This window comes from Ambystoma mexicanum, chromosome 8 (genome assembly GCF_040938575.1).
Source record: "Ambystoma mexicanum isolate Mex_15411 chromosome 8, UKY_AmexF1_1, whole genome shotgun sequence".
NCBI classification, from domain to species: domain Eukaryota; kingdom Metazoa; phylum Chordata; class Amphibia; order Caudata; family Ambystomatidae; genus Ambystoma; species Ambystoma mexicanum.
The window spans coordinates 833763275-833776975 of record NC_090929.1 but is presented as its reverse complement, the minus strand read 5'-3'; positions in this window follow the sequence as shown (position 1 = coordinate 833776975).

The following is a 13701-nucleotide window of genomic DNA, read 5'->3' as shown; positions in this document are numbered from 1 at the left end:
GCCTTAAAACCACAGTGTGGAAGAAAGGCTGACTGGGGGAGTTTACAAAAACATAGCATTAGTACAGAAAGACATTGTGTGTCATTACGACCCTGGCGGTAGGGGGTTAACGGCACCGGTAAGCATGCCGGTGCCATTAACTCCCTACCCCCCTAATAGGCGGTCCCTTAGCGGGTCCCACCAGGAATGGCTGGTCTGACCAGCCGCCCTTAGCGGGACCCGTTTAGGGACGGTGGAGCAAATACCAGTCCTGCTATTTGCGGGCCCGTTATTAGCTCCTTCCTCATTCCCATTGAGCCCTATGGGGGCTCAAATGGGAATGGGGAATGGTTTTCGGAATGGGGACTTACCGGGTCAGCATAGGTCGGAATGTCCCGGGTTTGGAGGCAGCCATGGTGCTAATAGCCAATAGCTAATAGCACCATGGCTACCTCCAAACTCGGAATGACCCTTGATTGACTTTAGTACGCAATCATTTCTTAAACTTTATTGCAGTTACCAGCAGCAGCCATCTTGTTGATAACTATCCAGTATGTCCGGATGCACATCATTCTACCGACCTGTTCTTCATCCATACAGCACACTTTGAATCCTTAGCAAAACTCCAGAAGTAGGAATGGGGTACAGGGATGTGTGTAACGGGCTCCCTGAGTCTAGGGCAGAGGGCTCCAATCTGGGGCTCTTAAAAAGATTCAGAATATGACTCCCGTGATCCCTCGCCATTGAATTTGTGGACTAGGGCTGATGGGAGTTGTAATGCAAAACATTTGGAGAGCCAAGCGTTGGAGAATTCTGTCTATAGATAAATATGTATTTTACTGGTTATGCCCAATAAGGCTGAAACATGCATTTTCTGCTTGTGGTCCTCCTTAGACTTGGGCAAGGAGGCTGGACTGGATTGTGCCCTTCTAGAGCCAGGGCAAAGACTGATTTTGATAAGGTTGGTCCCCTTCTATATTATCTTGGAGGATATAAACACATTGGCATGTAACTGAGACCAAGTGATAAATAAGCATTGGATGAAGTATTACGGTGCATCATGTTTGAATTTCTCAGTAGAGCATTTGCCAGCCCCAAGAACAGCAAAGCGTAAAGAGCTATTTTCCTATAGTCAGTGTTCCCACTTTGTCTTAGCTGTGGGGATAATGTCATGGAGTCTGGGCAAGTGAAGGACTCAACACCACCTCAGGTAAATACATGAGCTTGGTATTGGTGGAGCCCTACCTATACCTCACTGATGACGCCCAATGAGCTTGACACATGTCTAGGGATGATGATGCTGTCGTGCAGGGGGTGTGGCTTAGCAGTCTGTGCTGGAACAGACATATGGGGGCTTCCTCCCTTATTATGGGGCCAGGTTTGATATGTGTAATGCTACAATGGTGTCTTTGGAGCACCCCTGCTAGTGACATCATAGAAATGCGTTTTTGCATCACTGGCCTTCTGTTTTACGTAGTGTATTGGATCATGTTGGCCATGCAACTAGGTGAAACTCTGGATGTGTATAGTCTGTGCCCTTTGGGTAATGAAAGAGTGCACCTATTTTGCAAGTTCCCTGGCTGTGTTCATTGATACTATTAGTGGTTATTTCCTTCACCTTTTAGTAATGTATCAAGGGCGGTGGTATTCGTAGTTACTTGTAATCCATCCTTTCCTTCGTTGTACTTATATTTCAGAAAGACAATACTACTGCTTTTGCAGTGGTTGCAGAAAAGCAGATTGCCATTAGGTAATTAGGATGACATTTTTAAGTAGATTATATTTAGGTTCCATGCTTTTCGTTTATATGTATATTAAATATATTTATGGGTGACACTTTTAAGGCGAATATGTAAACTACATTAGCCCCCTTTCCGAATATTCTTCTTTGACACAGCCAATCAGGAATGAGAATGTACGTGAAAATGTGAGCACCATTGTGCGGTGTTCTGTTGTGATTTCTCATTCTTCCTTTGTTAAAAGCAAGGGAAGGACCAGGGTGCGGATGTGTTTCGGTGCGGGTGCAAGAAACACTCTCTCCTCCTCCACTTGACTCCGCGCCAGCATGCCTCTTCCCCCCATTGATGAAGTGGGTACCCAGACTTCTTCCTCACCCCTGGTTCCTGACTTTCTTTTGTGCAAAGGTCCACCCGACACTGATGCACACAGCTCCTTCTCGTAGCAGCGTCCTATCGCGCTGCCATGTTGACGTGGCAAAATTTGCCATGTGGATGCCACATTCACTGACCGACAGCTTGAGGACTTTTTAAAATAAATATCTGCACCTTCACAGGTGCCAAATACCTTATCACCAGTGGGGCCGGTATTCCCGGCCGTTAGGTGCCCTCAGACTCCTTAAAGGCCCTCAGTCTGGATTTCCTGGCCCTGATTAATTAAGCAATATCAGCCTTTGGGAAATATCAGCTGTAGACAAGTAGACAAACAAGGGTAATATTTACCAAGCACTTAATACATTTGCAGGAAAAGCACAATTTCAAATATTCCATTATGAATTGGACAAGGATTGCCGTGGGATGAACAGACCAACACTGGACAGAAGCACATTGCAAGATTTCCCCTCAGATGTTACACTTAGAAGATGCAAGGACATTTGGGTTGTTCTGTGCACTTTCCAATGTAGTAATCTCTCCACTAGTTCAATAGGTAGATCAAATGTACATTGTCTACCATTTCTTCCCTTTTCTACTTATTTGGACAAATCAAACTATATAATCCTTAGAAACGTTGATGGAGTTTGCATACAAGTAACTAACATATCGCTAGTTGCAATCTCCACTTAGAGTCTGGCAGGTGAACCGCAAGATTCCTGTCAAGAATCTTGATCCAGTTACAATATCTCTGGCGTAAGACAGTCCTTATACCTCTCAAACACGGCATCACCTCCTGGAGCGACTGAATCTCAAGTATTTTAGGGTATGCTTTAGCAATAGACTTTGTCAGTAGTAAAGGCTTGGTTATAAACTACAGCCCATAGTTGAGTCTCAAAAGACTGTACCTAAATCATGAACGCACATCAATCATCAAGGACTGTTAAGAAGAAGATTGAAACATGTAATCTATGTGCCTCACAGAATCAAATAAATTTTGTCATCCTAATTATTATCTTGTTTTGTCAAATATAGTTATACATTTTTTTGTATTGTTAAACTTTAAATTAAAGTCAACATATTGTGTTGGATACCTTAAGAGTTAAATGCTAGTTTTCGACATGAGGTCAGACTACTTATCAAGTTTAAATCATGTAGAAGAGCTAGTTCACCCCTGAGTACCAGAGGCGTAGACAGGGTAGGGCCTGTGTGGGCAAGGCCCACCCAAAGTCTGGAAATGCCCACTCAGCACTGCTGTGTGGGCATTTTCAGATGATAATGTCACTGTGGTGGGCCTAACTACATTAGCCCTCAGTCCAGCTGAGTACTACTAAATCGGGTAGTAATAATATCTGTTATTAAAGCACTTAGAAGCAGAAAGAATCCAGCACGATACACACATGAGAAGAAAATAAATATGATTATTATTTTCTGTGTAAATAATGTATTGAGTTTTGATAACAATAAAATATAGGTACTTGAGTGGATAACAATTAATAATATGTTATACTAAAAGAAATTCATATACTTAAGAATAAATTGATCTAATAAGCATGCCAAAAAAGAGATAAGCATTTAGAGCTCAATTTATCAATTATTAAGACTATAATAGAGCTACTGAACATTAAAAAATGCATTTGATAAATAATACATTAATGACACAGCTGTTAAATCAATGTATGCTGATGACAAACAAGTAGAGTTAAGACAGTTTATAAAAACATGACATTTCTTGGTTATTTCTTTTATCATCTGCATTAGAACATGCAGCATCATTTTCAATTATATCGACAGAGCATTAATTTTCCCTCCGCATCACATATGTTAATTTATCATAACATTTCCAATTAACAGATAGTAAATAGAAGCCAATAACAATGAAAATTAAACACATTATGGGAGACCATTTTACACATATTAGCATTAATTAGGGTCCCATGCATCAAATTAGCTTATGTTCTCACACGTTTTCACAATTATAAAAATGAAGGCAACATTGCCACTCCTTTTCGCATTCCTTCACAATATTGGTTTCAAGTATATTTTTGTCTTCACCTTCATTAAGCATTGCATACAATTTCACAGCATTAGTGGATGGAGTATTTAACGTGAGAGATCATTTGGTTGAACATTTTTGAACAAGAGCTGGGTAAGCTTTAGCAATAAAACTAATTACAATTAGGCAGAAATCATAATCTGTTTTTTCAAGACCAAATTCTGACTCTAAAGTGCAGAAATAGATGGCGATGGTATTATTATATAGCTGATAAACTAGATAAATGCCTTTACAATCCCATCTATTAATCATAAAAAGATTACATTAAGCCAGAATCAGCTTATTATACTGAATACAGGTATTACGAACATCAGCTATGATATGGGATGCTTCCAATAATTTCTCTCAAGAAGTTTTAAATGGACATAGAAGTGTTTTAATGTTTTGGCATTATTCCATTTGCAAAAAATCAAATATACGAAATGCATTAGTAAAATGTTTCCCATGGCTTGAAATAATTGATATTTGGCAAAGAGCAAAGGTTCTACTATAAGAAAGTAAGTCACAACATTTAATTCCATCATACATTTTAGATAGCTTGAGTTTGGTTAGAACGATTCTTGGTGCTTTATTATTCCATAAAATCTTTTTAAAGGAATGAAGTGGGGATATGAGTCAGAGTCATTGAAATCATGTAATGAACAATAGGAAATATGGTCATCTTAATGGTATCTATGCCCCCCCACCCGGAATGGTATAGTGGGGCCCACTTAGCAACAATATCCTTTATTCTTCAGAGATTAACAAAGTATTTAATCTAATTTAATGGTGGCATCAATATATTTCGAAACCCAAATACCTTAATATTTAAATTATTTGGAGGACAACATCATTCCATGAGACGTTATATTGGCAGGTAGACATAGATTGGTTAAAGGATTTTCAGGTTTATCATAGTTTAGTTCATGCCCGATACTTACAAGAAGTAATTTTTTATACAAATTAAATTAGAGAAAGAAGTTGATGGGTTAGATAAGTAAAATTAGAGCTAATGGGCATACTTGATGAGTTCCTTTTAGAATTGGAAAGGATGAGGAAAAGAAGCATTAATAAAAGTACAAGTAGATGGCACAGAGTCTAGGATTTAAAAAAAAATCCAAATATGTATGTCTAGAGCCTTTTTCATCAAGAGCATGCAAAGGAATAGAGTCAGATGATTGAGATAACACATTAAAAATGAGCACGTGTATTAGAGGAAGCATCTCGACCGGTAATAAAGCCAGATTGTTTTCCGTGAATTAGCAAAGGCATAACATATTCCCAATGATTTGCTACATTTCTGGCAAATTGTTTTCATTGGAATCAACCAAATAGATATTGTGATAAGTTTTAATTATTGTAGGATCTTTGTCTGGTTTGGGAAACAGTATTACCAATACTTTACCAAATTATCCCACACTCCCTCTGTTCCATTGCCTAGAATTTGGAAAATAGTTCAAGAAGCTTGGGAGACAATGTTTCACTAAAGGCACTATATCAGTCAATCAGAAAACCATCAGGACCCAGAGATTTCCCAGCCTAGATATCTCTAATAGATTTGTTAATTGCATCTAGTGTATTAGGCTCTTCTAAAGGGGAAAGTCCAATTGACTTTGGAAATGGCTTATTACCATTCAATATAAATTGTTATTAGTAATATTAATGGAAGACGCTGAGGTGTATAGTTTGGAGTACATGTTAAAAAAGGATTGAAAAATAAAGTAATACGCTTACCTACGGAGTCAATTAAGCTTTTTCTTTCTTGTGTTTTAGGCAGGAGGCCAAAGGCTTTCCTGCTTTATTTAATCCACCGTAATACTTAGCTTTCACCTGAAGTAGAGAGCCACAACCCTTTGGATTGCAGATTTTATTAAACTTAATACCATTAGCCATTAACTCTTTTAGTGTAACACTGGAGGCATTATTGTAGAAAATGTTTCATGAGATTTTATCATGCCAAGTTATTCATTAGGCTATCCATTTGCTTGTTTTTCAGCAACATATTGAATGATGAAATCTCTAAATTAAGCTTTAAAGGCATCCAAATTATTGTGAATGGAAGTGTAAAAATCAAGATATAAATATTCTGATATAAAATCACTGGCAAAATCATCTGTCTGAATTTAATACGCAGGAATCAAATTCCCATCTAATAGATGTATTTGAAGGAGATTACCACTCAAGCAACAAGCAAACTGGGGCATGTTCTGATATACTAAAGAAACTAATCACAGATGATTGTAGAACAGAGATTTAGCAAGAACTAACATAAATATAGTCTAATCTTGAAAAGGATAAGTGTGGAGGTGACAAAAAGTACGTTCTTTTTGATCAAGATACCAAAAACTCCATGTCTCATGTAAATTCAAATAGTCCATAGGGTTCAAAAAGCTTTTGTGAGATTTAAAGTTAATACATTTAGTACTAGATTTACAATCAAGTTCAAAGTCACAAATCTAGTTACAATCTCAACAGCCAATAACACAGTCAACATTTGTATTAATTTACTTTTGTTTCCAATTACCCCAAACAAGGATTAGATGAAGCTGAGCTGTTAATATTAACAGTAGTGACATGAATTGTACTAATAAGAACTTCAATTATGATCCAACGACTATCCACATCTCTCTCCACTCTAATTATCTGGAGATTCAGTTGTTTCACAACTAAGGTAGCAACTCCTCCCTGAGATGACCATGCTAAGACTTTTTAAGGTTTAGATTTTCAACTTCAGAGTTTAAATTAGTTTATTGTAGGCAAGCAATGTCCAATTTAAATCCAGATAACTGATAAATGAGAAATAATGTTTTTGAAGATTAATTGGATGATTAACACCTTTAACGTTCCATGTAACAATTTTATTATCTAAGAATATTGTAAGATGTAAATTCTCACAAACAGCTTATTTAAAAAGTAGTGGTAAATAAAAGTATATTAGACTTAATGCACCAACAGTTGTAAATTGTTGAATGTTAACTGCGGAAATAGTAAATCCATTTAAAAAAAAGCTAAAGGCATAGAGGGGAACTACAAAAGGAGGGGTTTAAAGAAAATACATAATATATATATTAGGAAGATTAATAAATAGAGAGGATATATAAAAAAAAGTAAGCAAAAAATGAAAATCTGAAAAAATGCGAAGAAACATATAGAATAACCTGAAAAATGCAAAAGTGACATAAAAAATGCTATCAAGTTTCTGAGCACAGTAAGGATGAATATAAGGAACAGCCCTATATCTCCAGTCCCTGCTTACACTGGAAGATTATATTAGATATGAAAGGACAAATAGCAAGGGAAATAAATGTAAAGATGAAATGGAAGACTAATATATGTTGCAAAATAAATTATTTGTGATTAATATAAATGCTCTCAAGTTTGGTTAGTACAAGTTTAATTGGGGCTCTGGATTTGTCCCTAGGTCTGTCCTGAAAATGAAACACAATATTTGATGCAGGAAAATTGGACCTGCTTCGAGAAAGGTTCAACTTCCCAGATGTATTTTTATTGAGTTTATAAGTCTCTTGGGAAGGTTGTAAATCATCATGAAAGCCACTTGAAACTGAAGGCAAATCCAATGTAGTGATGTCTACGGCTGTGGCACTCAAAACTTGTGAGTTGAAAGTGATAACAACCTTCATTACACATAAAATACACCAATTGTGGGCATTAGGTGTTTCAGGAGAGCAGAACCATTCTAAAGGCGGAGGACCTGTCTTGCGTAGTGCTTCATGTCTCTTTACTCCTTACAGCTGGCAGCGGTTGGGCACCAGCAACGTGAAGCTTCAAGGAAAGGAAGGTAAGAGTCATAAATCATGTGTTCATTGCCAAGCCGCACTCCACAATACCATCGCTGAAACTGTTGAGCAGTGCTGACCATCTCTTCCGAATTAGCTAACTGCAGCATCCATTACATGTGGAGTAGAATGCTCACACTCCACACAGACAGGTGTTTTCCTTCAGCACCATAAAAATGTAAAAAGATGTAATGACGCTGAAGGGTCTCCAGAGACTCCTAATGCATTTTGAGGCATATGCGACTTTGAATAGTCTTGCGGTGGATCTATCTAAATCTATCATTATGTGTTTTAATGGTAAAAAGCAAAAGGAAACATAATTTATTTCGAAAATGGGAGGAACTAAATTACCTGTTCTTTCAACTGTCAAGTACTTGGGAATACATTTAGTGAGGCCATCAGACTTGAGAGTTAGAAGGGAAGCTGTGTGGGTGAAGGGTAAACAGTTGGCGGCCCAAATGGCCTTTACGAAGAGAAAATGTTGTCGGTTTACCCTCCTTATGTTAATCGTATTCTATAAAAGTAAGGTGATACCAGCAGCATTGTATGGCCTTGAAATAGGGGTAGATAATGAAAAACTAGAATTGCATAAGCTTGAGGGTTTGATTTGGAGAAGAGTGTTAGACCTACCTAGATGTGTTCCTATTTCGATATTGAGTTTTGAATTGGGTTTATCGTCAATGAAGAGTGTAGTACATGTAAAGAAGTTATTGCTTTACAGGAAGCCGTGATTAGTGACTCAAATTCATTGTATGCATTAATGGGTAAAACCTGTCATACAACCAATGGGGGTAGAAATGATTTTGAAAGCATAATGGCATTATATGAAATCTACTTGGATGATTTGATGGGAAATGTTGACAAGTTGAAAGAGAACATGTTGGAAACTGATTGGATACATACTTGTGAAGCAAGAACAAAGTTCTTGTTATGCACTGAAATACATTTAGAAGCTAAGAAAAAGGGACACTTGTCGAAATATCCCAGACAATGTCCAGACAGTCGACTCAGAGATACCTTTTAGAGAATGAGGTTCAACTTGCTCCCCACTAGGGAAATACTGTTCATCAGAGGTCTATGGCGAACCCTGGTGTGTCGTCATTGTCAAGGTGTGGTAGAAATAATAAAACACTTAGTGATGACATGCTCTACACTTCAGAAGGCCAGGGAAAATACATTTGCTCCGTTTGTACGTAATGTGGCATCTTTAAATGAAGATATTTGTTGGCATTATGTTTTAGACGGTGGCCTGACCTCACTTTTGATGAAAGTGATTCAATTCCTTAAAATAGCAGGATTAACCCCTTAACACTATGAAATCTACTGCATTGCTGGGATGGTCTGGTTTGTTTTTTGCTATGCCTGTTTGTTTATTGTTTTTTTTAAGTTTGACGTTTTATAGTTACCATTCTGTAATAGATGAACTGTATAGGAATCTAATTGATGATTCAATCAAGTGTTAGAGAGTGAAGTGTGTTTGTTTGTTTTACTCTGATATTTTATCTTTTCTTTTCTTTTTGTGTGTTATCTCATTCTTTCTTTCTCTGTTTAACGTTAAAATGTTGTAATCATTATTTTTGTATCACATAAGGTTTAAATATACCAAGTAAAAATAAAAAAAGTTTAAAAAAGAAAGTATAAAACCACCACAGACTTGTACTTTAAATTAAACCTGGTCTTTTTCTCAAAAGGGGTCGAATTTTATTTCTGATTCGTTCGTTCAGAGGGAGAAGAGGAGTGAACCGGCCATATTGTGGGCTGCTGACCATGCCCGCTCCTATGATTATCATTGACTCGAAACACGTGTAGATTCTCAGAAGAATCCATGTGTTGAGGAGTTGTCCTTCATGCTTCCTTTCTCGAGGCAATACTCATGTATTACCATGTTGTTGCTATGGCCCTGTGGCTAGAGTTGAAGCCTGGGGCTACTTTCAGTCTCTTATTTAAACACAGAACATTAAAAAATACAAGTTAACATGCCAGGGATTATGCCTCTGAAGTGCCTTTGAAAATCTTCTTTCCAGATTAAGAAGTAACAGGCCGAATGATCAGGTACGCTTCATCAGGGGTGGATGCTTGCAATTATTTTCAATGTGTCCAATTATTAATCTTTTGACGTTCCATAGTGCCTCATCAAATCACCAAGCACTGACTGGAAGAGGAGGCAACAGAAACATAAATCATGAGCTCACTCTAAGCGTTCCCAGCAGAATGAGCAGCAAGGCATTAAAACCTGATCCGCATCAGGATAGGAACAAGTCTCCTTTCTTCAGCAACAAATCGTTTCAGTTCACCTGTAAGGATTATGTGGCGAGCGTGGAGTCGGAGATGGTGGAGGTAATCCCATCGTGCACTTTTTCATAATTCAGTCTTTCTGAAAATGCAACCCAAGGCAACTTCTCTTGCATCATATCATCCCAATGGAATTGTCCAACTTATTAGAAGCTGCAGCCGTTGATTCCATAGTTCAGAAGTAAATGTGTACCCTTTAAAACCCAACTAAACTCTATTATGCATTCTGTGTCCGTTCCCGTTGTATTACCTAGACTCCCGCAGTGCCTTCTCGCATCTACTTGCTTCTTGTAAGGCAGGATTTGTGGCTAAGATGAATGCCCATGGAATGCTAGGATTCCTACCTGATTTACAAATTGCTTGTTTTGAAAGCCATGCAATCCGCGTTGAGCTATCAAGCCGCGTTTTTGAATTTCTGGCACTGAGTCACAGCACCGTGTTTATTCTTCTTCGTCTTTAATTATAGTAACTTTCCCAGCAGAATTGGAATTCTAAGTGTGGTGAGTAATTCGACTGTTGATGCTGCTGCTAAACAGTTTGCGCACTGCGATCTGCCAAAATAGCATGACACATAAAACCAAAATCCTTATTGCCTTTGATTTAATGACTAGCCTGTTCATCCCTTCACAATGTAAACACGTTTCCATACAGCTTTGGCAAGTGATGAGCCACATGCGCCTAGAAAAGATTCCAGGAGTTTCCAGGCCCAGCTTTTGCATGCATCCTCACTTTAGATGTGTTAATATCACCTCTATTGCGAAGTTGATTTTTGTTCTGGAAAGAACACGTGAATTATATATAAAGCAGCCACCCGTCATGGTGAAGGTGTCACTTTTGTGTGGGTGTGTTAGCCTATATGGGCTAGCATGCTGTGCTAGACACAGGACTACCACACATTTTGGGTGGTAGGAGATCTTTTTTCCTTAAAGTGTCAGAAGCACGTCAGCAGGTCTCTCTCGTGAAATTCTCCTCACACGAAGCAACGTTAGTGTTAGAAGAGTAATCATATGTAGCGCGAGCCAGGAGGCGTCAAATGTCACCTCCACAAAAAATTCCCAAATGGAAATTCTTATGAGGGCTTCCATTTCATCCCGGAGGCACGTGGGTGTGCAAGCAGAAAGAAGGATTGTGGACACGTGTGGGCAGGGACAGGCATTACCGCATGAGGAATGGCAACACTGAAGAGAGTAGAAGACGGAGGCATGTGAATTGCAGCCCCGAATGGGACACCCACCCATTTAGCACCCCAACACCTCACTATAATATACAGGCAAATACCTCAGTACGCAAGCATAGGAGGTGAACTTCCCCAATCCCTGCATATTTTAGCCCTGTCCAGACCCTCCTCCCATATGAAAAACATTGTTTCTTCTGCAAACTCCCGCCTGGAGTGGTATAGGCAGCACTGACTTCTAGGGAGACATTGGGACTCCTTCTGGCTGTGACAACCATGTCCCATTGGGGAGACCCCTCGGTGGTAAAAGGCTGCCAGAAGGACGTTAATTCTGGGTCTGCCTTTTGGATGCCAAACTGAAAAGAGTAGCTTTTGTAGATAGCTGGCTACAGAGAATAGGAACAGGGCTATTTGCCTTCCCTAGATGCCGGCCTGCTGCTGTATTGGGACCCTAGTGTGGAGTAAAAAAAAAGCACCTTCACAGCTTAGGAGTCCACTCACGATTCAGAGTGCCTGAAGCCTGTCCTCCATGCTTTTCAGCCCTGAAAGCTTCGAGCACTTAGGTGGCTGCCTGGAGATGGTCTTCAATGCCAGCCAGAGGAGGGTAGACCTTCCACAACCTTTGTGATTTAAGAACCAGCTGCTTCTGCCACTCTAACAGAGTGCCCAGAACTCATGTAATCCTGAATACAATCTTTGGGGAAACCCGTCGGTCACAGGAGCTTGATTGCCTCGAGCCAGTTGCTTCCTCCTGAGGAGCCCTCATTTGCATACCAAATGAAGCTAATTTGATGGCCTACCTAGATCACTGTGCACGCTTCACATGCATAGACGAATTGCTTAAGTTATTACACAGAAGTTCCCGATTGCATGATTTGAGAATCTGCTTATGCCTCTCATCTCCTAATAACTATGCCAACCAATACTTCTCGGTCTAGTATGAAAAACACTCAGAGGAGACAGTATTTCAGAGTTGTTGTACCTGCAAAATGTTGGTTAAAGAAACCTGTCTGTGCAACCTGAGGCACTGTTCTAAAGGGGTTCCAGCCAATGCCCATTAAGCTTTTTACCAGCCATCCATGTGTATCTGTTCAGATACATAACATGGTCGCCAACCAAAAAAAGCCACTTAAGTACACTTCTCCACAAAAGCAAAAGATCATAAAATGCAGGGTAATGATAATAGACTTAGCAATTAGCAGAATCATGTCATCTTCAATGCTTTAAAAAAGCCAAGAGTTCAGCCATGTATTGGCTTTTCAGGGTCAGCGCATTCCAGTGGCACATACTATGCTAAAATGCCCTCTAGCATGGGCAAAATAGCCCAAGCTTTTTAAATGTTTATTAACATAAAATGATGTGAGTAGTTCTTTTTCTGAAAGGTATGTCTGCTAATTGAACCCCTCTTTCATGAATGCTGCATGCCAAAAGGTTAGTGCACACATGTGCCTTTGCTGTAACCAAACCCATGACATCTAAAGCTTCAGCTCTGCAGTGGAACAGAGCAGGGTCAAAGGTTAGATGGGCATTCCTAACAGCTTCTTGGAAACAAAGTCCCTGCACACAGAGGTGGATTTTTAATCGCCTGAACCACTGATCTAAATTACAATATTGCATGTCTTAGCTTTGTGGCACGTGCCTCTTTAAATATAAGCCATGCCTGGTTGTAGCATGGTGACCGCTAAGAGCACATAATTATGGACCACAGCAAATTGATAACGCACAGGGTTCAGCTCTTTAAGCAGTGACTAGCTTTGACAGATCTGATGTTTATTAGTGTCTGGCCTGACTTTCTCCACTACAGTAACATGAAACAATAGCCAAGATGCTGCCCCATTGATTTTCCTGCAAGAAGGGTAGCACCTTACCCTAAGGCATAGGAACTTCCCCCAGGAGGTCTCCTGAGAACCAGTGATTCAGAGGCAGAACTGACAAAGCCACTTGCAGAGCAGAGTAAGAACTGGGGTCCCTTTGAAGTCAGCAGGCATGGGAAGGGGACATCTAGAGTAGCCAGAAGGGTGAGGAAGGCAACCATCTTGATTTCTGTTAGGGCTTTTCCTGTCCCCTCCATTTCCTGCAGTCAAGGTACTATAGGTGTGATGTCATAAGGCAAAGGGCACTTGCTAAAACAACCTGAACTGGACCAATCTCCTGTGGCATTTTGCCTTTAAAAGGAGAGTGGAACCCCTCATTATTTGATTCATTTCTGGACTTCCATAGTGGCAAGAAAAATGAATCTACACCTCTGTTGTGGATACAGTTTATCCCACATCCACTGGCAGAGAGGTGAAGACAGAAGCCATCCAAGGCAGATGC